We start from the raw sequence: 22,611 nt of genomic DNA, 5'->3' as shown, positions 1-22,611 counted from the left end.
GCCGAACCTGTAAGGGAAGGAGAGGACATGAATCCCAAGGAGGAAGACCTCCTGGGACGTCCAATGATCAATAAGGAGCTTCCCTCTGAGGAACCAAAGGACTCTGAGGCTCATCTAGAGACCATAGAGATTTCATTGAACCTCCTTATGCCATTCATGAGCTCTGATGAGTATTCCTCTTCTGAAGAGAATGAGGATGTTACTGAAGAGCAAGCTGCCAAGTTCCTTGGTGCAATCATGAAGCTGAATGCCAAATTATTTGGCATTGAAACTTGGGAAAATAAACCTCCCTTGTTCACCAATGAACTAAGTGATCTGGATCAACTGACATTGCCTCAGAAGAGACAGGATCCTGGAAAGTTCATAATACCTTGTACCATAGGCACCATGATCTTTAAGGATCTGTGTGACCTTGGTTCAGGAATAAACCTCATGCCCCTCTCTGTAATAGAGAAACTGGGAATCTATGGGGTGCAAGCTGCTAAAATCTCATTAGAGATGGCAGACAATTCAAGAAAACAGGCTTATGGACAAGTAGAGAACGTGTTAGTAAAGGTTGAAGGCCTTTACATCCCTGCTGATTTCATAGTCCTGGATACTGGAAAGGAAGAGGATGAATCCATCATCCTAGGAAGACCTTTCCTAGCCACAGCAAGAGCTGTGATTGATGTGGACAGAGGAAAATTGATCCTTCAATTAAATGAGGACAACCTTGTGTTTACAACTCAAGGATCTCTCTCTGCATCCATGGAGAGGAAGCATAAAAAGCTTCTCTCAAAGCAGAGTCAAATAAAGCCCCCACAGTCAAACTCTAAGTTTGGTGTTGGGAGGCCACAACCAAACTCTAAGTTTGGTGTCAAACCCCCATATCCAAACTCTAAGTTTGGTGTTGGGAGGTCTCAACAAAGCTCTGCACATCTGTGAGGCTCCATGAGAGCCCACTGTCAAGCTATTGACATTAAAGAAGCGCTTGTTGGGAGGCAACCCAATGTTTATTTATCTAATTTTCATTGTTTTTCATGTTTTATTAGGTTCATGATCATGTGGAGTCACAAAATAAATATAAAAATTGAAAACAGAATCAAAAACAGCAGAAGAAAAATCACACCCTGGAGGAAGACCTTACTAGCGTTTAAACGCCAGTAAGAAGCATGTTTTGGGCGTTCAACGCCAGAACAGAGCATGGTTCTGGTGCTGAACGCCAGAAATGGGCAGCATCTGGGCGTTTGAACGCCAGAAATGCACCCTGGAGGAGAGCTGGCGCTGAACGCCCAGAACAAGCATGGTTCTGGCGTTCAACGCCAGAAATAGGCAACAAATGGGCGTTCAACGCCCAGAACAATCACCAATCTGGCGCTGAACGCCCAGAGTTGTGTGCAAAGGCATTTTACATGCCTAATTTGGTGCAATGTTGTAAATCCTTAAGCACCTCAGGATCTGTGGACCCCACAGGATCACCACAGGATCTGTGGATCCCACAGGATCCCCACCTACCTCCACTCACTTCTTCTCACCCATCTTTCACACAATCCCATAAACACTCTTCCCCAAAACCCTTCACCAATCACCTCAATCTCCCCCATCACATCTTCACCACTCACATCCATCCACTCTTCCCCATAAACCTACCTCATAAACTCCACCTACCTTCAAAATTCAAAATCAATTTCCCACCCAAACCCACCCTATATGGCCAAAACTTAACCCCCCTCCCTCCCCTATATAAATCCTTCCATTCTTCCTCATTTTCACACAACACAACCCTCTCTTCTCTTCTTGGCCGAAACACAACCCCTTCTCCCTCTCCTCCATTTCTTCTTCTTCTTCATCTATTCTTTCTTCTATTGCTCGAGGGCGAGCAAAATTCTAAGTTTGGTGTAGTAAAAGCATAAGCTTTTTGTTTTTCCATTACCATTGATGGCACCTAATACCGGAGAATCCTCTAGAAAAGGGAAAGGGAAGACAAAAGCTTCCACCTCCGAGTCATGGGAGATGGCAAGGTTCATCTCCAAAGCCCATCAAGACCACTTCTATGATGTTGTGGCCAAGAAGAAGGTGATCCCCGAGGTCCCTTTCACACTCAAAAGAAATGAGTATCCGAAGATCCGACATGAAATTTAAAGAAGAGGTTGGGAAGTTCTAACAAACCCCATCCAACAAGTCGGCATCCTAATGGTTCAAGAGTTCTATGCTAATGCATGGATCAATAGGAACCATGTTCAAAGTAAGAACCCGAACCCAAAGAATTATCTCACCATGGTTCGGGGGAAATACTTAGATTTTAGTCCGGAAAATGTGAGGTTGGCGTTCAACTTGCCAAACATGGAAGAGAACACACGCCCCTACACAAGGAGAGTCAACTTTGATCAAAGGTTGGACCAAGTCCTCATGGACATATGTGTAGAAGGAGCTCAATGGAAGATTGACTCAAAAGGCAAACCGGTTCAACTAAGAAGACTGGACCATAAACCTGCAGCTAGAGGATGGTTGGAGTTCATTCAATGCTCAATCATTCCCACTAGCAACCGGTCTGAAGTTACTATAGACCGGGCCATCATGATCCATAGCATCATGATTGGAGAAGAAGTGGAAGTTCATGAGATTATACCTCAAGAACTCTACAAGGTGGCTGACAAGTCCTCCACTATGGCAAGGTTAGCCTTTCCTCACCTCATTTGCCACCTATGTAATTCGGCTGGGATTGACATAGAGGGAGATATCCTCATTAAAGAGGACAAGCCCATCACTAAGAAAAAGATGGAGCAAGCAAGAGAGCCCATTCATGGAGCTCAAGAGGCACATGAATCTCATCACCATGAGATCCCGGAGATGCCTCAAATGCATTTTCCTCCACAAAACTATTGGGAGCAAATCAATACCTACCTAGGAGAATTAAGTTCCAACATAGGACAACTAAGGGTGGAACATCAAGAGCACTCCATCATCCTTCATGAAATAAGAGAAGATCAAAAAGCAATGAGGGAGGAGCAACAAAGACAAGGAAGAGACATAGAAGAGCTCAAGGACATCATTGGTTCCTCAAGAAGGAAACGCCACCATCACTAAGGTGGAATCATTCCTTGTTCTTACATTCTCTGTTTTTCGTTTTCTATGTTAAGTGCTTATCTATGTTTGTGTCTTCATTACATGATCATTAGTAGTTAGTAACTTTGTCTTAAAGTTATGAATGTCCTATGAATCCATCACCTCTCTTAAATGAAAACTGTTTTAATTCAAAAGAACAAGAAGTACATGAGTTTCGAATTTATCCTTGAACTTAGTTTAACTATATTGATGTGGTGACAATGCTTATTGTTTTCTGAATGTACACTTGAATAGTGCATATGTCTTTTGAAGTTGTTGTTTATGAATGTTAAATATATTGGCTCTTGAAAGAATGATGACAAGGAGACATGTTATTTGATAATCTGAAAAATCATAAAAATGATTCTTGAAGCAAGAAAAAGCAGCAAAGAACAAAGCTTGCAGAAAAAAAAATATAGGCGAAAAAAAAATAGAAAGAAAAAGCAAGCAGAAAAAGCCAAAAGCTCTTAAAACCAAGAGAAAAGAGCAAAAAGCCAATAACCCTTAAAACCAAAAGGTAAGGGTAATAAAAAGGATCCCAAGGCTTTGAGCATCAGTGGATAGGAGGGCCTAAAGGAATAAAATCCTGGCCTAAGCGGCTAAACCAAGCTGTCCCTAACCATGTGCTTGTGGCGTGAAGGTGTCAAGTGAAAACTTGAGACTGAGCGGTCAAAGTCAAGGTCCAAAGCAAAAAAGAGTGTGCTTAAGAACCCTGGACACCTCTAATTAGGGACTTTAGCAAAGCTGAGTCACAATCTGAAAAGGTTCACCCAATTATGTGTCTGTGGCATTATTGTATCCGGTGGTAATTGATGAGATATTTTGGAGGAAAAATAAATCTCTCCCAAAACATACAAATCCAACCGGCAAGTGTACCGGGTCGTATCAAGTAATAAAAACTCACGGGAGTGAGGTCGATCCCACAGGGATTGAAGGATTGAGCAATTTTAGTTTAGTGGTTGATTTAGTCAAGCGAATCAAGATTTGGTTGATGGTTTTGTAACTTGCAGAATTAAATTGCATTGAAGTAAAGAGAACAAGAAATAAATTGCTGAAACTTAAAGAACAAGAAATTAAATGGCAGAAACTTAAAGTGCAAGAAATGTAAATTGCGGAATCTTAAAGTGCAAGGAATGTAAATTGCTTGAAATGTAAAGGGGATCGGGATGTGGATTTGCAGAAATTAAACAAGGGAAAATTAAATTGCATCAAACAGAAGAGGGAAAGGGAATTGGGATTGAACCGGATATTGAAGCAGTAAAGTAAATGAACATTAAAAGCAAGAAACAGAGAATATAAAATTGAGATCTCAGGGCCCAGAGACTAGAAAACCAAGTCTAGATCTCAATGCCTTCCTAGATCCAACAAGAACAATTTCAAGGAAGATGTAAATTGCAAAGAAAAGAGGAAGAACAATGAACCGGAAATGGAATTCAATTAACAGTAAAGAAACAGAGAGATCCAAGATTGAGATTGAAACAAAATTTCTTCAATTCTCCAATCCAAGATCCAAGACAAATGTAAAATGAAATTGAAAGCAATGAAAACAAGAAATTAAAGTTCACTCAAGTTCAAAAGCTCTCCGAAAAACTCTTATGAAAATTCTAAAAGGAAAGCTCTCCTAATAACTTGAATTCTATCCTATTTATACACTTTCAAAAATGATCTTCAAGCCTTGAGTTGGGCCTTTGCTCTTGGTAGAATTGGGTTGAAAGAGGCCTTGATTGATTGCTCTTGAAGTTTGAAGAAGAACCAAAGTGAACCAATTGAACCGGGTTTGAGGTTAGCCAAAGTTGGACCTAAAGTTTGAGCCAAAGTTAGGGGTCTAACTTTGGCTCCAACTTTTCATAGCAGCAAGCAAAATTCTTCTGGTATGGACGTTGGTGCCAACGTTAGGGGTCTAACTTTGACCCTAACGTTGGCCTTGCTTATATGCTAGTGGCGCCAACGTTAGCCTCCAAGTTAGGGGGCTAACGTTGGCGCAAATGTTGGCCCTTCCCCCTCTGTAATTTATGTGCCAACGTTAGCCTCCAAGTTAGGGGGCTAACGTTGGCACAAACGTTGGTGCCCAGGGGAGAAACTCTCAAGTTCCAACGTTAGCCTCCAAGTTAGGGGGCTAACGTTGGGGCTAACTTTTGCCTCTTCCTTGAATGTTCATGTGCCAACGTTAGCCCCCAAGTTAGGGGTCTAACGTTGGCGCAAACGTTGGTGCCCAGGGAAGAAGTTTCTCTTGCCAACGTTAGCCTCCAAGTTAGGGGGCTAACGTTGGCTCAAACGTGGGGAGCCCAGGGAGTAATCTTCATGCCTAACGTTATCCTCCAAGTTAGGGGGCTAACGTTGGCTCAAACGTGGGGAGCCCAGGGAGTAATCTTCATGCCTAACGTTATCCTCCAAGTTAGGGGGCTAACGTTGGGGCTAACTTCATGCCTCCTGGTTCAATTTCACTTATTCCATTGTCCTCTCTTCACTTCTAGCCATTCCTCTTTGCTTCAACCTTTCTCCAAGCTTTCTTCACCTATCATTAATCAACCAAACTTATCAAAGCTATGCTCAAAATCATGAGATATTCATTCTTTCATAATATGCAACAAATATAGCATAAAACCTCATGAAATGGCATAAATTCATATATGGTTGGTTCAATCAAGGGAAACATGAAAATCTACTCAATTAGCTTGCTTGTAGCTCAAGAAAGTGCATAATTCTAATGAAAACTAAAGAAAAAGACTAGCTAAAATAGGCTAGGATGACTTGTCATCACAACACCAAACTTAAAGCTTGCTTGTCCCCAAGCAAGAAAAGATTTATTGAGAAGAAAGAATGAAATAGAAGATGATGTTCATGCTAGCAGAGTATTATTGATAGTTCATGGGGTTTTGTGTGGATATGCCAATACTCACTTCTTATTGACTCCTAGGCCTAGAAAGTCTCTTTCAAGCTTCAAGTGACATACTGCTATGACCTCTCATTATTCCTTTATCCTTGGCTACTACTTTGTTCATAAGCTTTATTTGAGTGTCATGTGTAGCAAGTTCATTTTCTTTTCTTTATACTTGACACATTATTCACCATAGACACTTGGCTCACATTCCTTCTTAAAACATTGATGCCCAGCACCTCTTTGGGTTACTAAATGCCTTGTAGTTAGGTTGCTCTTGATAGTGGATTTTCAGCTGATAATCCCGGGTTAGTTAACCCAAGTCACCAAGTGTTGAGGCACTCCTAAGAACTTACTAATCCAAGCAGATCCTAGTACAAAGACATCACAGGCATATATTTTAAGGTTCAAGCTATTGGTGTCCAGCTTTGTTTCTTTTTGTTTTTCTTTTGTTTTGCCACTTTTTGGCTATCTTTTTCTTCTTTCCTTCTTTTTGTTTTTCTTTCTAACCAAGGAATTTAATTCAATTGAGATTCATAGACAGTAGGCCACTCTTTACTTAGAAGGAGATATCCTAGCTCTTTATTCACTAAAAGTGAGCTATTATACAATCACACACATACCACCACTTACTTTTATTCTACTTCTAACTAACAGAGACTATTTTACTTCACATTCATACTGTTCTTTTATTGAATTAAAGGATGCAGGGGACAACACATGCTTCTTGTCAAGTGAAAGTGACCACACAAGCACACACATAAACTAGCCTACTTATTTTGAAAGAAACAAACATAAATGATGCACAGATTACTACACTAACAGTTACTGTTAAAATGGGCATATTCACACTTCCAATTTAGAGCAATTCAATGCTAATGGAGTTAAGTGACAATACAACCTCTTGGTGGCTTCTTCTTCTTTCTCTCAGCTAATGGTGTGTAGTCCTCCCAAGAGAGTGATTGACTTTCTGCAGTGTTAATGGAAGTTGCTTGTTTCTCAAGCCCTTAGATGACTGGTTAGTGTGCAAGACTTTCTTGTAGGCGTTTGAACTTACTTTGGTGTGTGAACACCAAACTTAGTCTCTTGCCATGTTTCTTATGCATAATCATATGTGAAAGCCTAAGTCTTTGCTAAAGGTAATAAAACTAGAAACAGACAATGCTTAAATGATTTATCAGATTGCTTGGAGCTAGAAAGTGAGAATTTGGTGGAACACCAAACTTAGAATTCTTTATTCTCCCTTAATTTGTTTTGGTGTGAAACACCAAACTTAGCTCCTTGCAATACACACCAATCATTTAACCTTTTTATTGAAATAACTATGAAAAGAAAACTACCTCAGGTTGGGTTGCCTCCCAACAAGCGCTCTTTTATTGTCACTAGCTTGACACCTTTCAATTCTTTTTAAGAGGGTTGTAGGTGTTGAACCTCTTTATCCTTAGCCCATTGTCCTCCCAAGTACAGCTTTGCTCTGTGACCATTTACAGTTAATTGATTCTTCATTGCCTCATCTAGCAGTTCAATATTCCCATAGGGAAAAATCTTTGTCACCAAGTATGGGCCAGTCCACTTAGACTTCAGTTTGCCAGGGAAGATTTTAAGCCTCGAATTATACAGGAGCACTTGCTGTCCTGGCTTGAATTCCTTCTTTGTGATCTTCTTGTCATGCCACTTCTTAGCTCTCTCCTTGTATATCTTCGCACTTTCATAAGCTTCCAGTCTAAATTCATCCAGTTCATTTAGTTGTAGCAACCTTTTTTTCTCCTGCAGCTTGGGGATCAAGGTTGAGGAGTTTAGTGGCCCAGAAAGCTCTGTGTTCAAGCTCTACAGGGAGGTGGCAAGATTTGCCATACAATAGCTGGAAGGGTGACTTGCCAATAGGAGTTTTAAAAGCTGTCCTATACGCCCACAATGCATCCTCTAGCTTTCTAGCCCAATCTTTCCTTGTGATTCCCACTGTTTTCTCTAGAATCTTCTTTAATTCTCTATTTGCAAGTTCGGCTTGGCCATTAGTCTGAGGATGGTAAGGTGTGGCTACTTTGTGAATTACTCCATACTTGTGGAGGAGTTTCTCCATTTGTTTGTTGCAAAAGTGACTACCGCCATCACTAATAAGACCCTTTGGCACTCCATACCTAGTGAAAATGTGTTTTTTTAGGAATTGGAGGACAATCTGTGCATCACAGGTGGTTGTGGCTATGGCTTCCACCCACTTTGAGACATACTCCACTGCTACCAAGATATATCTAAAAGAATAAGAAGGAGGAAAAGGCCCCATAAAATCAATTCCCCATAGATCGAACAATTCTAATTCTAAGATAAAATTTTGAGGCATCTCATTCCTTTTTGTTAGTCCTCCTGCTTTCTGGCATTCATTACATTGGTGTACATATTCTTTGGCATCCTTGAAGATAGTTGGCCAATAGAAGCCACTCTGCAGTATTTTTGCGGCTGTTTTTTCTGGGCCAAAGTGTCCACCGTAAGCTGAACCATGACAATGCCACAAGATGTCCCTAATTTCACTTTCGGGAACACACCTTCTGATTACTCCATCAGAGCATCTTTTGAACAAGAAGGGTTCATCCCATGAAAATTTCCTTGCTTCGTTGATTAACTTCTTCACTTGTTGCTTAGAGAACTCTTGCGGTATCTTCCTTCCCACTTTGTAATTTGCTATGTCAGCAAACCATGGTGCTTGCTGGATTTGCAGAAGATACTCATCTGGGAAGCTTTCATTTATGGGCTGGGATGCTTTTTGATTTGTTTCATGTGGTACCCTCGACAGATGATCAGCGACCTGATTTTCAGTGCCCTTCCTATCTCTTATCTCTATGTCAAATTCTTGTAGGAGCAGTATCCATCTGATGAGTCTTGGTTTAGCATCCTGCTTTGACATCAAATATTTAAGTGCCGCATGATCAGTGTAAACCACAACCTTGGATCCAACTAGATATGATCTAAACTTATCAAATGCATAGACTACAGCTAGCAATTCCTTTTCTGTTGTGGTGTAATTTCTTTGGGCCTCATTCAACACTTTACTTGCATAATATATGACATGATGCAAATTTCCCTTTTTTTGCCCAAGTACAGCACCAATTGCAAGATCACTTGCATCACACATGAGTTCAAAAGGTAATTCCCAATCTGGAGGTGTGATGATTGGTGCTGTTGTGAGTCTATTTTTTAAAGTTTCAAAGGCATGCTGGCAGTTTTCATCAAAAATAAAAGGATTATCAAGCATTAACAGATTACTCAAAGGTTTGGCTATTTTTGAAAAATCCTTGATAAACCTTCTGTAAAATCCGGCATGCCCCAAGAAACTTCTAACAGATTTCACATTAATTGGTGGAGGGAGTTTTTCTATAATCTCAACCTTTGCCTTATCAACCTCTATCCCTTTTCTTGAAACTTTATGGCCAAGAACAATCCCTTCGGGTACCATGAAATTGCATTTCTCCCAGTTTAAAACCAAATTAGTTTCTTGGCACCGTTTCAAGACAAGAGTTAAATGGTTTAGGCAAGCATTGAAATTATCACCAAAAACAGAGAAGTCATCCATGAAGACTTCTAAAAATTTTTCGACCATATCAGAAAAAATGGAGAGCATACACCTTTGAAATGTGGCAGGGGCGTTGCAGAGCCCAAAAGGCATCCTCCTATATGCAAAAACTCCAAATGGACATGTAAAGGCAGTTTTCTCTTGGTCCTTGGGGTCCACCACGATTTGATTATACCCAGAATATCCGTCCAAAAAACAGTAATAGGCATGGCCGGCTAACCTTTCCAGCATCTGATCAATGAATGGGAGAGGGAAATGATCCTTCCTGGTGGCATCATTTAATCTTCTATAGTCTATGCACATCCTCCACCCAGTCACTGTTCTAGTAGGGATCAACTCATTCTTCTCATTAGTGATGACCGTCATCCCTCCCTTCTTTGGTACAACTTGAACCGGGCTTACCCATGGGCTGTCAGATATTGGGAAGATTATCCCTGCATTCCACAACTTCATTACTTCCTTCTGGACAACTTCCTTCATTGTAGGATTTAGCCTTCTTTGCGGTTGAACCACTGGTTTGGAATTATCTTCCAAGAGGATCTTATGCATACATAATGCAGGGCTGATTCCCTTCAGGTCATCAATGGTCCATCCTAAAGCATCTTTGTGAGCTTTGAGTACGTCAAGAAGTTCTCCCTCTTCCTTTTTTGTTAAGGATGAATTAATGATTACTGGGAAGCTCTCCGATGTGCCAAGGAATGCATATTTGAGATGGGTGGGTAAAGGTTTCAGTTCTTGTCTTGGTACATCTTCTTTCTTATCTTGCCTTTCATTTTGCTCAGTAGAGGTCTCAGCCACTTGTTCCTCTGTTGCCCCTTGATTTCCTTCTTGCCTTTGAAGATTTTCTTCCAATGTTTCTTCCACTAAACTGTCTATCATATCCACTCTCACATAATCCTCTTGCTCAGGAGCATTTTGCATTGATTTGAACACATTTATGATCATTTGTTCATTATGGACCCTGAAGGTCATTTCTCCTTTTTCTACATCAATGATGGCCCTTGCTGTGTGTAGAAATGGCCTTCCCAGAATGATTGAGTCGTTTCCTTCTTCTTCAGTGTCCAAGATTACAAAATCTGCTGGGAAAATAAACTCCCCAACCTTCACCAACAGATTCTCCACAATTCCATTAGGTGTCTTGATTGATCTATCAGCCATGACTAGTGACATCCTGGTGGGTTTAAGTTCTTCTATGGCAAGTTTTCTCATCATTGAGAGAGGCATTAAATTGATGCTGGCACCCAGGTCACAGAGAGCCTTGTTGAGAATTATCTTGCCAATAGTGCATGAGACTACAAAGCTTCCCGGATCCTTAAGTTTTGGTGGAATACCCCGTTGAATCACAGCACTGCATTCCTCGGTGAGTAATATGGTTTCCCTTTCAAGCCAACTTCTTTTCTTGTTGATAAGATCCTTCAGAAACTTGGAATATAGAGGCATCTGCTCAAGTGCTTCAGCCAAGGGAATATTGATTTCCAGCTTCTTAAAGATCTCAAAAAATTTGTGAAAATGCTGGTCTTTAATCTCTTTGTTAAACCTCTGGGGATATGGCAGTGGAGGTGTGATGCTTTTTCCTATTTGCTGCTGTCCCTGAGCTACTTCCTTTGAGCTATGTGTCTGGTCATCTTTCTCTTTGAGTTTCTCAGTGCCTTTGTTTGGCATCACAACTTGCTCCTTAGCCTCATCTGCCTTTGTTTGCTTTTCATCCTCCGTTGGTTCTTTGATGTTCTCTGCTTGCTTCCTTGTAGTGTCATTGTTGATTATCAATGCTCTCCCACTCCTTAATTGTATTGCCTTGCATTCTTCCTTGGGATTTGGAATTGTGTCACTGGGCAGTGAGTTTGAAGGTCTCTCAACAGATACTTGCTTGGAGAGTTGCCCCATCTGTCTCTCTAGGCTCTTTATAGAGGCTTCCTGATTCTTGGCTACCATTTCTTGGTGTTTTAACATTTTGTCTATCATGGCCTCCAAGTGAGTGATTCTTTGGGCTTCAGGTGATGTTTGAGGTGGGTTATGAGATGTGGGTGGTGGATGGTAGGCATTTTGGTTGGTGGATTGGTTATTAGATTGGTATTGATTGATGTTGGGGTAGTTGTTTTGAGGTTTTCTGAAGGGGTTTTGGTTAGTCTGCTGCTGGTTGTGATTTTGGTTGCTTCTTGGGTTGTGTTGGTTTGAGTTCCTCTGCCATGGTTGTTGGTTTTGGGCATGGTTATCTCCCCATTTGAGGTTTGGGTGGTTTTTCCAGGATGGATTGTATGTATCACCATACACTTCATTTGGTCCTTGGTTGTGCATATACTGTACTTGCTCTTGTTGTTGTTCTTCTTGAGTTTCTTCACTCTGTCCCCATGTGGTTGATGGTTGGCTAGTGTTGACTGCTGAAACTTGGAGACTATCAATTCTCTTGGCCATTTGCTCAAATTGTTGTTGAATTTGCTGTTGCATCATCTTGTTTTGAGCTAGGATTGAATCTACTCCTTCTAACTCCATTACTCCTCTCCTTTGTGATGGTTGGCGGTTTCTTTGATGAGCAAAGAAATATTGATTGTTGGCCACCATGTCCACAAGATTCTGAGCTTCCTCAGCAGTTTTCATCAGTTGTAGTGAACCTCCAGCAGAATGATCTAATGCCTCCTGAGATTTCAATGTCAGGCCTTCATAGAAATTTTGCAGCACGTCCCATTCATTGAACATCTCTGGAGGACACTTTCTGATTAAGGCTTTGTACCTCTCCCATGCTTCATACAAGGATTCGGCATCTAATTGTGTGAATGTCTGCACCTCGGTTTTCAGCCTGATGACTCTTTGGGGTGGATAGAATTTGGCTAGAAATTTAGTCACCAAGTCATCCCAACTAGTGATACTTCCTTGGGGAAAAGTTTCAAGCTATTGTGCAGCCTTATCCCTTAATGAGAACGGGAACAGTAGAAGCTTGTAGGTTTCAGGATTCACGCCATTGGATTTGACAGTGTCACAGATCCTCAAGAAGGTAGATAGATGTTGATTTGGATCCTCCAATGGTCCTCCCCCAAATGAGCAATTGTTCTGGACCAATGTGATGAGTTGTGGCTTCAGTTCAAAGTTATTTGCATTGACATTAGGGGTGAGAATGCTACTTCCACAATGTCTAGCATTTGCAAAGGTATAGGAAGCCAATACTCTCATCTGTTGTGGTTGATTATTGACTCCTCCTCCTGGATTAGATGTATCTCCTTCCATCTCGTGGAATTCTTCGTCTGATTCCTCTTCTCCAATAATACTTTTCCCTCTTTCAGCTCTTCTAAGCCTCCTGAGAGTTCTTTCGTCTTGTTCATGAAAATTGGGTATGGCTCTTCTTGTACCTGATATACAAGCAGAACATGAGAAATGCACAACACTAATGACACTTCAATTTACTGCCAGATTGAAGTGTTAGTTAGTTTAAGCAAAAAATCAAACAGTTAGTGGGTTAATCAAAATTAAAGAAAAAGTGCTTGATCTAGATTACCACCTACCTTAATCATTGTCAATCTAATCAATCCCTGGCAACGGCGCCAAAAACTTGATGAGATATTTTGGAGGAAAAATAAATCTCTCCCAAAACATACAAATCCAACCGGCAAGTGTACCGGGTCGTATCAAGTAATAAAAACTCACGGGAGTGAGGTCGATCCCACAGGGATTGAAGGATTGAGCAATTTTAGTTTAGTGGTTGATTTAGTCAAGCGAATCAAGATTTGGTTGATGGTTTTGTAACTTGCAGAATTAAATTGCATTGAAGTAAAGAGAACAAGAAATAAATTGCTGAAACTTAAAGAACAAGAAATTAAATGGCAGAAACTTAAAGTGCAAGAAATGTAAATTACGGAATCTTAAAGTGCAAGGAATGTAAATTGCTTGAAATGTAAAGGGGATCGGGATGTGGATTTGCAGAAATTAAACAAGGGAAAATTAAATTGCATCAAACAGAAGAGGGAAAGGGAATTGGGATTGAACCGGATATTGAAGCAGTAAAGTAAATGAACATTAAAAGCAAGAAACAGAGAATATAAAATTGAGATCTCAGGGCCCAGAGACTAGAAAACCAAGTCTAGATCTCAATGCCTTCCTAGATCCAACAAGAACAATTGCAAGGAAGATGTAAATTGCAAAGAAAAGAGGAAGAACAATGAACCGGAAATGGAATTCAATTAACAGTAAAGAAACAGAGAGATCCAAGATTGAGATTGAAACAGAATTTCTTCAATTCTCCAATCCAAGATCCAAGACAAATGTAAAATGAAATTGAAAGCAATGAAAACAAGAAATTAAAGTTCACTCAAGTTCAAAAGCTCTCCGAAAAACTCTTATGAAAATTCTAAAAGGAAAGCTCTCCTAATAACTTGAATTCTATCCTATTTATACACTTTCAAAAATGATCTTCAAGCCTTGAGTTGGGCCTTTGCTCTTGGTGGAATTGGGTTGAAAGAGGCCTTGATTGATTGCTCTTGAAGTTTGAAGAAGAACCAAAGTGAACCAATTGAACCGGGTTTGAGGTTAGCCAAAGTTGGACCTAAAGTTTGAGCCAAAGTTAGGGGTTTTCATAGCAGCAAGCAAAATTCTTCTGGTATGGACGTTGGTGCCAACGTTAGGGGTCTAACTTTGACCCTAACGTTGGCCTTGCTTATATGCTAGTGGCGCCAACGTTAGCCTCCAAGTTAGGGGGCTAACGTTGGCGCAAACGTTGGCCATTCCCCCTTTGTAATTTATGTGCCAACGTTAGCCTCCAAGTTAGGGGGCTAACGTTGGCGCAAACGTTGGTGCCCAGGGGAGAAACTCTCAAGATCCAACGTTAGCCTCCAAGTTAGGGGGCTAACGTTGGGGCTAACTTTTGCCTCTTCCTTGAATGTTCATGTGCCAACGTTAGCCCGTTGGCGCAAACGTTGGTGCCCAGGGAAGAAGTTTCTCTTGCCAACGTTAGCCTCCAAGTTAGGGGGCTAACGTTGGCTCAAACGTGGGGAGCCCAGGGAGTAATCTTCATGCCTAACATTAGCCTCCAAGTTAGGGGGCTAACGTTGGGGCTAACTTCATGCCTCCTGGTTCAATTTCACTTATTCCATTGTCCTCTCTTCACTTCTAGCCATTCCTCTTTGCTTCAACCTTTCTCCAAGCTTTCTTCACATATCATTAATCAACCAAACTTATCAAAGCTATGCTCAAAATCATGAGATATTCATTCTTTCATAGTATGTAACAAATATAGCATAAAACCTCATGAAATGGCATAAATTCATATATGGTTGGTTCAATCAAGGGAAACATGAAAATCTACTCAATTAGCTTGCTTGTAGCTCAAGAAAGTGCATAATTCTAATGAAAACTAAAGAAAAAGACTAGCTAAAATAGGCTAGGATGACTTGTCATCACAAATACTGGAAAACAAAGTGCTTAGGGCCACGGCCAAGACTCTTGAAATAGCTGTGTTCAAGAATCATCATACTGAACTAGGAGAATCAATAACACTATCTGAACTCTGAGTTCCTATAGATGCCAATCATTCTGAACTTCAATGGATAAAGTGAGATGCCAAAACTATTCAAGAGGCAAAAAGCTATAAGTCCCGCTCATTTGATTGGAGCTATGTTTCATTGATAGTTTGGAATTTATAGTATATTCTCTTCTTTTTATCCTATTTGATTTTCAGTTGCTTGGGGACAAGCAACAATTTAAGTTTGGTGTTGTGATGAGCAGATAATTTATACGCTTTTTGGCATTGTTTTTAGTATATTTTTAGTAGGATCTAGTTACTTTTAGGGATGTTTTCATTAGTTTTTATGTTAATTTCACATTTCTGGACTTTACTATGAGTTTGTGTATTTTTCTGTGATTTCAGGTATTTTCTGGCTGAAATTGAGGGACTTGAGCAAAAATCAGATTCAGAGGTTGAAGAAGGACTGCTGATGCTGTTGGATTCTGACCTCCCTGCACTCAAAGTGGATTTTCTGGAGCTACAGAACTCAAAATGGCGCGCTTCCAATTCCGTTGGAAAGTAGACATCCAGGGATTTCTAGCAATGTTTAATAGTCCATACTTTGGCCGAGTTTAGACGACGTAAAAGGGCGTTGAACGCCAGTTCTACGCTGCTGTCTGGAGTTAAACGCCAGAAACAAGTCACAAACCAGAGTTGAACGCCAGAAATACGTTACAACCTGGTGTTCAACTCCAGAAAGAGCCTCTGCACGTGTAACATTCAAGCTCAGCCCAAGCACACACCAAGTGGGCCCCGGAAGTGGATTTATACATCAATTACTTACTTCTGTAAACCCTAGTAACTAGTTTAGTATAAATAGAACTTTTTACTATTGTATTAGACATCCTGGATTGTATTTTGATCCTGTGATCACGTTTTAGGGGCTGGCCATCTCGGCCATGCCTGGAACTTTCACTTATGTATTTTCAACGGTAGAGTTTCTGCACTCCATAGATTAAGGTGTGGAGCTCTGCTGTTCCTCAAAGATTAATGCAAAGTACTACTGTTTTTCTATTCAACTCAACTTATTTCGCTTCTAAGATATTCATTCGCACTTCAACCTAAATGTGATGAACGTGACAATCATCATCATTCCTTATGAACGCGTGCCTGACAACCACTTCCGTTCTACATTAGATTGAATGAGTATCTCTTAGATCTCTTAATTAGAATCTTCGTGGTGTAAGCTAGAATGATTGCGGCATTCAAGAGAATCCGGAAAGTCTAAACCTTGTCTGTGGTATTTCGAGTAGGATTCAATGATTGAATGACTGTGACGAGCTTCAAACTCGCGAGTGCTGGGCGTAGTGACAGACGCAAAAGGAGGGTGACTCCTATTCCAGCATGATCAGGAACCTCAGATGATTAGCCGTGCCGTGACAGGGCATCTTGGACCATTTTCACAAGAGGAGGGGATGTGGCCACTGACAACGGTGATGCCCTTGCATAAAGCCAGCCATGGAAAGGAGTAAGACTGATTGGATGAAGACAGCATGAAAGCAGAGGTTCAGAGGAACGATTGCATCTCCATACGCTTATCTGAAATTCTCACCAATGATTTACATAAGTATTTCTATCCTTCTTTTCTTCTCTATTTTCGAAAACCTCATTACTATTTTATATCTGCCTGACTGAGATTTACAAGGTGACCATAGCTTGCTTCATACCAACAATCTCCGTGGGATTCGACCCTTACTCACGTAAGGTATTACTTGGACGACCTAGTGCACTTGCTGGTTAGTTATGCGAAGTTGTGAAGATATGTTTAGACCATGGTTCTGTGCATCCGTTTTTGGTGCCATCGCCAGGGAATCAATTTCGAACAACAATTCACAACCTGAGTAACAATTTCGCATACCAATTTCTAATCTACCGACCGAGTCCGGGGGTTAGAACCTTCGTGGTATAGGCTAGAGTCACTGGCAACATTCCTGGGATCCGGAAAGTCTAAACCTTGTCTGTGGTATTCCGAGTAGGATCCGGGAGGGGATGACTGTGACGAGCTTCAAACTTGCGAATGTTGGGCGCAGTGACAGTGTGCAAAAGGACAAGTGTCCTATTCCGATGCTAGCGAGAACCGACAGATGATTAGCCATGCTGTAGCTGTACTTGGTATTTGTCATCCGAGACGAGTAATCTGATAGTTGATTAGTCGTGCAGACATCGTACCTGGTATTTTTCATCCGAGAGGATCATCCAGCTTGCCATTGAAGGAAGCCATGCGTGTTTGGAGAAGAAGACAGTAGGAAAGCATAGATTCAGATGACAAAGCATCTCCGGAACCCCAGCCTGTTTCTCATTACTAAATCACAAGTACTATTTATTTCATGTTATTTATTTTTTCATAAATACAATCTCTCTTATCATTAATCTCCTTACTAAGATTTACAAAATAACCATAGTTTGCTTCAAGCCAACAATCTCTGTGGTATCGACCCTTACTCACGTAAGGTATTACGTGGACGACCCAATGCACTTGCTGGTTAGTTGTGCGGAGTTGTGAAAAGTGTTATCACATTTTCGTTCACGAGTAGTGTAGGTGCATAAACAAATAAAAGCAAAAGTGATAAATAATTAAGATAGAGACAGTAATTAGATCAATATGGGAGAGGGTGAAGCTCGCGCAATTCAATCTCTTTGATGATCCTACTCAAAACGCGACAGACAAGGTCGGATCTTCCTTATCAGAGACTGATGCTCTTATGGTTCTAGCCCCTAGAGCCACAGGAACCTCAATTACCCCTGACTAACGAGGTTTTATGTCACATACCCCGATTAGCCCAGATGATTCTATTGGAACCCGTGATGCATCCTCAAGATGTAGCTCAATACTATCTGGGTCAAGACTCATAAGGAACTCATATAGAATCTAGATTCATAAGGATGAAGAAGGACAATGCATCATAGAATAGAATCAAGCATAGATTGAAGTAGAAAAGTAATTCCATTAATCAGTAGGAATCAGCAGAGCTCCTAACCTTAACCTAGGAGGTTTAGTTGCTCACACTGTACAGAAAATAAAGTGTGTAGTTCGAATGTTGTGGAAAAGCTCCTAAACAATGGTGATCTCCCATTATTTATACTAATGACTAGACTAAAAGAAGAAATTAATAATAATTAGAAATTATAATAATGAAAGAAACTAAGCTAAAGGTGCGAAAATCCACTTCTAGGCCCACTTGTTGAGTGTTTGGGTTGAGCTTGGCGTCCAACCTGAGTGAATGGGCATTGGACACCCACTAGGGGGTAGAAATGCGCTGCCTTGCCCCCTTTGTGGCATTGAACACCAGGTTTGGGTGTTCAACGCCAACCTTGATCCTCTGGGGGCATTAGACGCCCATTAGGGGGTAGTTTGGGCGTTTAACACCCGTTTTGGGCAGTCCAATCCAAAAAAAAGTATAGACCAATATATATATATTGCTGGAAAACTCTAGAAGTTAGCTTTCCAACGCTGTTGATATCGCATCATTTGGGCCTTTGTAGCTCTAGAAATCTTCATTTGAATGCACAGAGGTCAGAATCTGACAACATTTGCTACGCTTTCCTTGCCTCTGAATCAGACTTTGCCAAAACTTGCCAAATTCACCCAAAATTCACCTAAAATCATAAGAAAAACACAAAAGCTCAAAGTAGTATCCAAAAAGTGGATTTTTCCTTAAAACCTACTAAAACATAATAAAACTTAACAAAACATACTAAAAACATTAAGAAATTACCATCAAAATGCATATAAAATATCCGCTCATCAATCAACACCATTCACCAACAACAACATTATAATTCATCAATATCCTTCATCAATCATCATAATCTTAAACAACACCAGTACTCATCATATTATCATCATAATTCATATATCACACATTCTAACACTTCATAGCATCCTCTTCATCATCAAACATAAATTCACATATAATTAATCATGCACCAACATCATTCAATCCTATTTTAGAGTCCACTAGTCTAAGTGTCCAAAAATATTATATATTACATAAAAGAAAGCGAAACCATACCTTGGCCGAGTTCCCAAAAAGCACAAAAACGCAAAGTTTGATTCCAACAAGATCAACAAGCCTCAAGCACCAACACCACTTCCAAAACTCTCCAACTATCAAGCTATACACATATAACATACCAAGAACCAACACTATGGCTAACCACAACATCAAACCGCAAGATTTTGAACAGACTTACCTTACCCAATGCTAAATCACCTTTAAACAACCAAAATCACATAATCTACTCAAAAAACAAACATAAAAATGTGAAATTACTTAGGGCAGAAAATTGGAGTAGGAGACGTGAGTTCTTACCAGAAAAACATAGTTAGAAATAACGGGCTCGGCAAGAGCTTCCTGTGGCCACAACGGGCTCATCAATCAGAGCTCCGTAGCTCAAGATATGGACAAAAGAAAAAGAAGGTGAATAGTGCAAACCCTTTCTTGTTTTAGGGTTAGAAATAAGTTGAAATGCTCAATAGTTGTTTTTATATATGTTGGGCTTCAACCCAACTTGGGCTCCGGTCCAATCCATTAGCGTTTAAGGCTCGTTTGGCCCACTTCGGACCAAAACCTTTAAGATTAGCGCCCAGTTTTCAGTTCTAAATTATTTTTTCAAAACAATAAATTCAATTTTCAAAATCTTATTTTTCTCAATACGCGGTACCGGTCAAACTAGATCCGGTACACATTTTTACAAAAATTTTACATAAAAATACATTTTCTCACTCAAAAAAATTCATTGAATTAAAATTTCACCTTTTTATTTTGAAAATATCATTTCTATATTTTCGAACCTATTCCGGGCAGTTAAAAATTATTATTTTATTAAAGCGGTTATTCCGGTTCTTACATTCTCCCCTCCTAATTAGGAATTTTGTCCCCAAAATTCAAATCGCATGATTGGTGGATAGAATTATGATCACACTTTACACAACTCTGGTACAACTAACCAGCAAGTGCAATGGGTCGTCCAAGTAATAAAACCTTATGCGAGTAAGGGTCGATCCCACAGAGATTGCCGGCTTGAAGCAAGCTATGGTCATCCTGTAAATCTTAGTCAGGCAGATTCAATTAGTTATGAGTTTTGCTAATTGAAAGATAAATAAAATGTAAATTAAAATAAAGATACTTATGTAATTCATTGGTGGGAATTTCAGATAAGCGTTTGGAGATGCTTTGTTGCTTCTGAACGTCTGCTTTCCTATTGTCTTCATCCAATCATGCGTACTCCCCTCCATGGCAAGTTGTATGTTGGTGGATCACCATTGTCAATGGCTACCATCCATCCTCTCGGATGAAAAATACCAGGTACGGTTTCAGTACGGCTAATCAACTATCGGATTTCTCGTCTCGGATGAAAAATACCAGGCACAGCTACCACACGGCTAATCATCTGTCGGTTCCCACTTGTGTCGGAATAGGATCTCTATATCCTTTTGCACACTGTCACTGCGCCAACATTCGTGAGTTTGAAGCTCGTCACAGTCATCCCATCCCAGATCCTACTCGGAATACCACAGATAAGGTTTAGACTTTCCGGATCTCAGGAATGCTTTCAATTGGTTCTAGCCTCTACCACAAAGGTTCTAATCTCACAGATTCAAATGCTCTGCTATCAGGAGAGGCAAGTCAAATCCATGGATCAGAGACCCAAGAGACTATACTCCAGCTGTCGTCCAATGACTACGTTGAACATCATGTAGACCGCTTGTGGTTGTCAGGCACGCGAATCTTGGCTAAGCGAGTAACGAAGATAGTGGGTAATTGTCACGGGTCACCCCTTCATTCTAACTTAACTGAATTAAGTACTAGAGTATATATTGGAGAAGAAGTAAACGTGAATTGAAAGAGAAATAATAGTACTTGCATTAATTCATGAAGAACAGCAGAGCTCCGCACCTTAATCTATGAGGTGTAGAAACTCCACCGTTGGAAAATACATAAGAGAAAATAGCCTAGGCATGGCCGTGAGGCCAGCCAAGCATGAAGTTGATAAAAGATGATTAAAAAAGTTCGAATACAATAGGAAAGACTAGTATTTATACTAAACTAGTTACTAAGGATTACAGAAATTGAGTAACTAAGTGCAGATAGTGCAGAAATCCATTTTTGGGGCCCACTTGGTGTGTGCTTGGGCTGAGCATTGAGCTATACACGTGCATAGGCCTTTTCTGGAGTTAAACGCCAGCTTGGGTGCCAGTTTGGGTGTTTTACGCCAGAAAGGGGTCTTTGGCTGGCGTTGAACGCCAGTTTGGGCCATCAAATCTCGGGCAAAGTATGGACTATTAAATACTCCTGGAAAGCCCAAGATGTCTACTTTCCAACGCAATTTAGAGAGCGCCAATTGTGCTTCTTTAGCTCTAGAAAATCCACTTCGAGTGCAGGAGGGTCAGAATCCAATAGCATCTGCAGTCCTTTCTCAGCCTTTGAATCAAAGTTTTGCTCAGGTCCCTCAATTTCAGCCAGAAAATATCTGAAATTATAGAAAAAAACACAAACTCATAGTAAAGTCCAGAAATGTGATTTTTGCATACAAACTAATAAAAATATAATATAAAGTAACTAAAACATACTAAAAACTACCTAAAAACAATGCCAAAAAGCGTATAAATTATCCTGGTTATTTGCAACCATCTCAATGAGTTCCTGGGCTTCTGCAGGGGTTTTCTTCAGATGAAGAGATCCACCAGTAGAGTGGTACAATGACATCTTGGACAATTCAGACAGACCATCATAGAATATACATAAGATGTTCCATTCTGAAAGCATGACAGAAGGACACCTTCTGATCAATTGCTTGTATCTTTCCCAAGCTTCATAGAGGGATTCACCTTCCTTCTGTCTGAAGGTTTGGACTTCCACTCTAAGCTTGCTCATCTTTTGAGATGGAAAGAATTTGGCCAAGAAAGTATTGACCAACTTTTCCCAAGAGTTCAGGCTTTCTTTAGGTTGTGAGTCCAACCATATCCTAGCTCTGTCTCTTACAGCAAAGGGGAAAAGTATAAGTCTGTAGACCTCGGGATTAACCCCATTGGTCTTAACAGTGTCACAGATTTGCAAGAATTCAGCTAAGAACTGATGAAGATCTTCCAATGGAAGTCCATGAAACTTGCAATTCTGCTGCATAAGAGAAACTAATTGAGGCTTAAGCTTAAACTTGTTTGCTCCAATTGTAGGAATTGAGATGCTTCTTCAATAGAAATCGGAAATTGGTGCAGTAAAGTCACTAAGCATCTTCCTTGCATCTCCACCATTGTTGTTGGGTTCGGCTGCCATGTCTGCTTCTTTTTTGAAATTTTCTGTAAGATCCTCTCCGGAGTGTTGTGCTTTAGCTTCTCTTAGCTTCCTCTTCAGAGTCCTTTCAGGTTCAGGATCAGCTTCAACAAGAATGTCTTTATCCCTGTTCCTGCTCATATGAAAAAGAAGAGAACAGAAAAGAAGAGGAATCCTCTATGTCACAGTATAGAGATTTCTTTATGTGTCAGAGGAAAAGAAGAATAGAATGAAGAAGGAAGAAGAAAGAATTCGAACAGAGAGAGAGAGAAAAGTAGTTAGGTGGTTTTGAAAAAGATAAGAAATAGTAAACTTTTTAAAA

General features: G+C 40.3%; 1 non-coding gene across 1 annotated transcript; it reads left to right on the top strand.

Moving 5' to 3' along the window:
- The first annotated feature begins 21,779 nt into the window (after positions 1–21,779).
- Positions 21,780–21,887, top strand: LOC112787990 (small nucleolar RNA R71). The gene has a single exon (XR_003195373.1). It is a non-coding gene; the product is annotated as a small nucleolar RNA R71 (small nucleolar RNA).
- The last annotated feature ends 724 nt before the right edge of the window (positions 21,888–22,611 follow it).

Source organism: Arachis hypogaea, chromosome 20 (genome assembly GCF_003086295.3).
Source record: "Arachis hypogaea cultivar Tifrunner chromosome 20, arahy.Tifrunner.gnm2.J5K5, whole genome shotgun sequence".
Taxonomy (NCBI): domain Eukaryota; kingdom Viridiplantae; phylum Streptophyta; class Magnoliopsida; order Fabales; family Fabaceae; genus Arachis; species Arachis hypogaea.
Note: the sequence above shows the minus strand (reverse complement) of the source record. Positions and strands in the feature narration are given on the sequence as shown.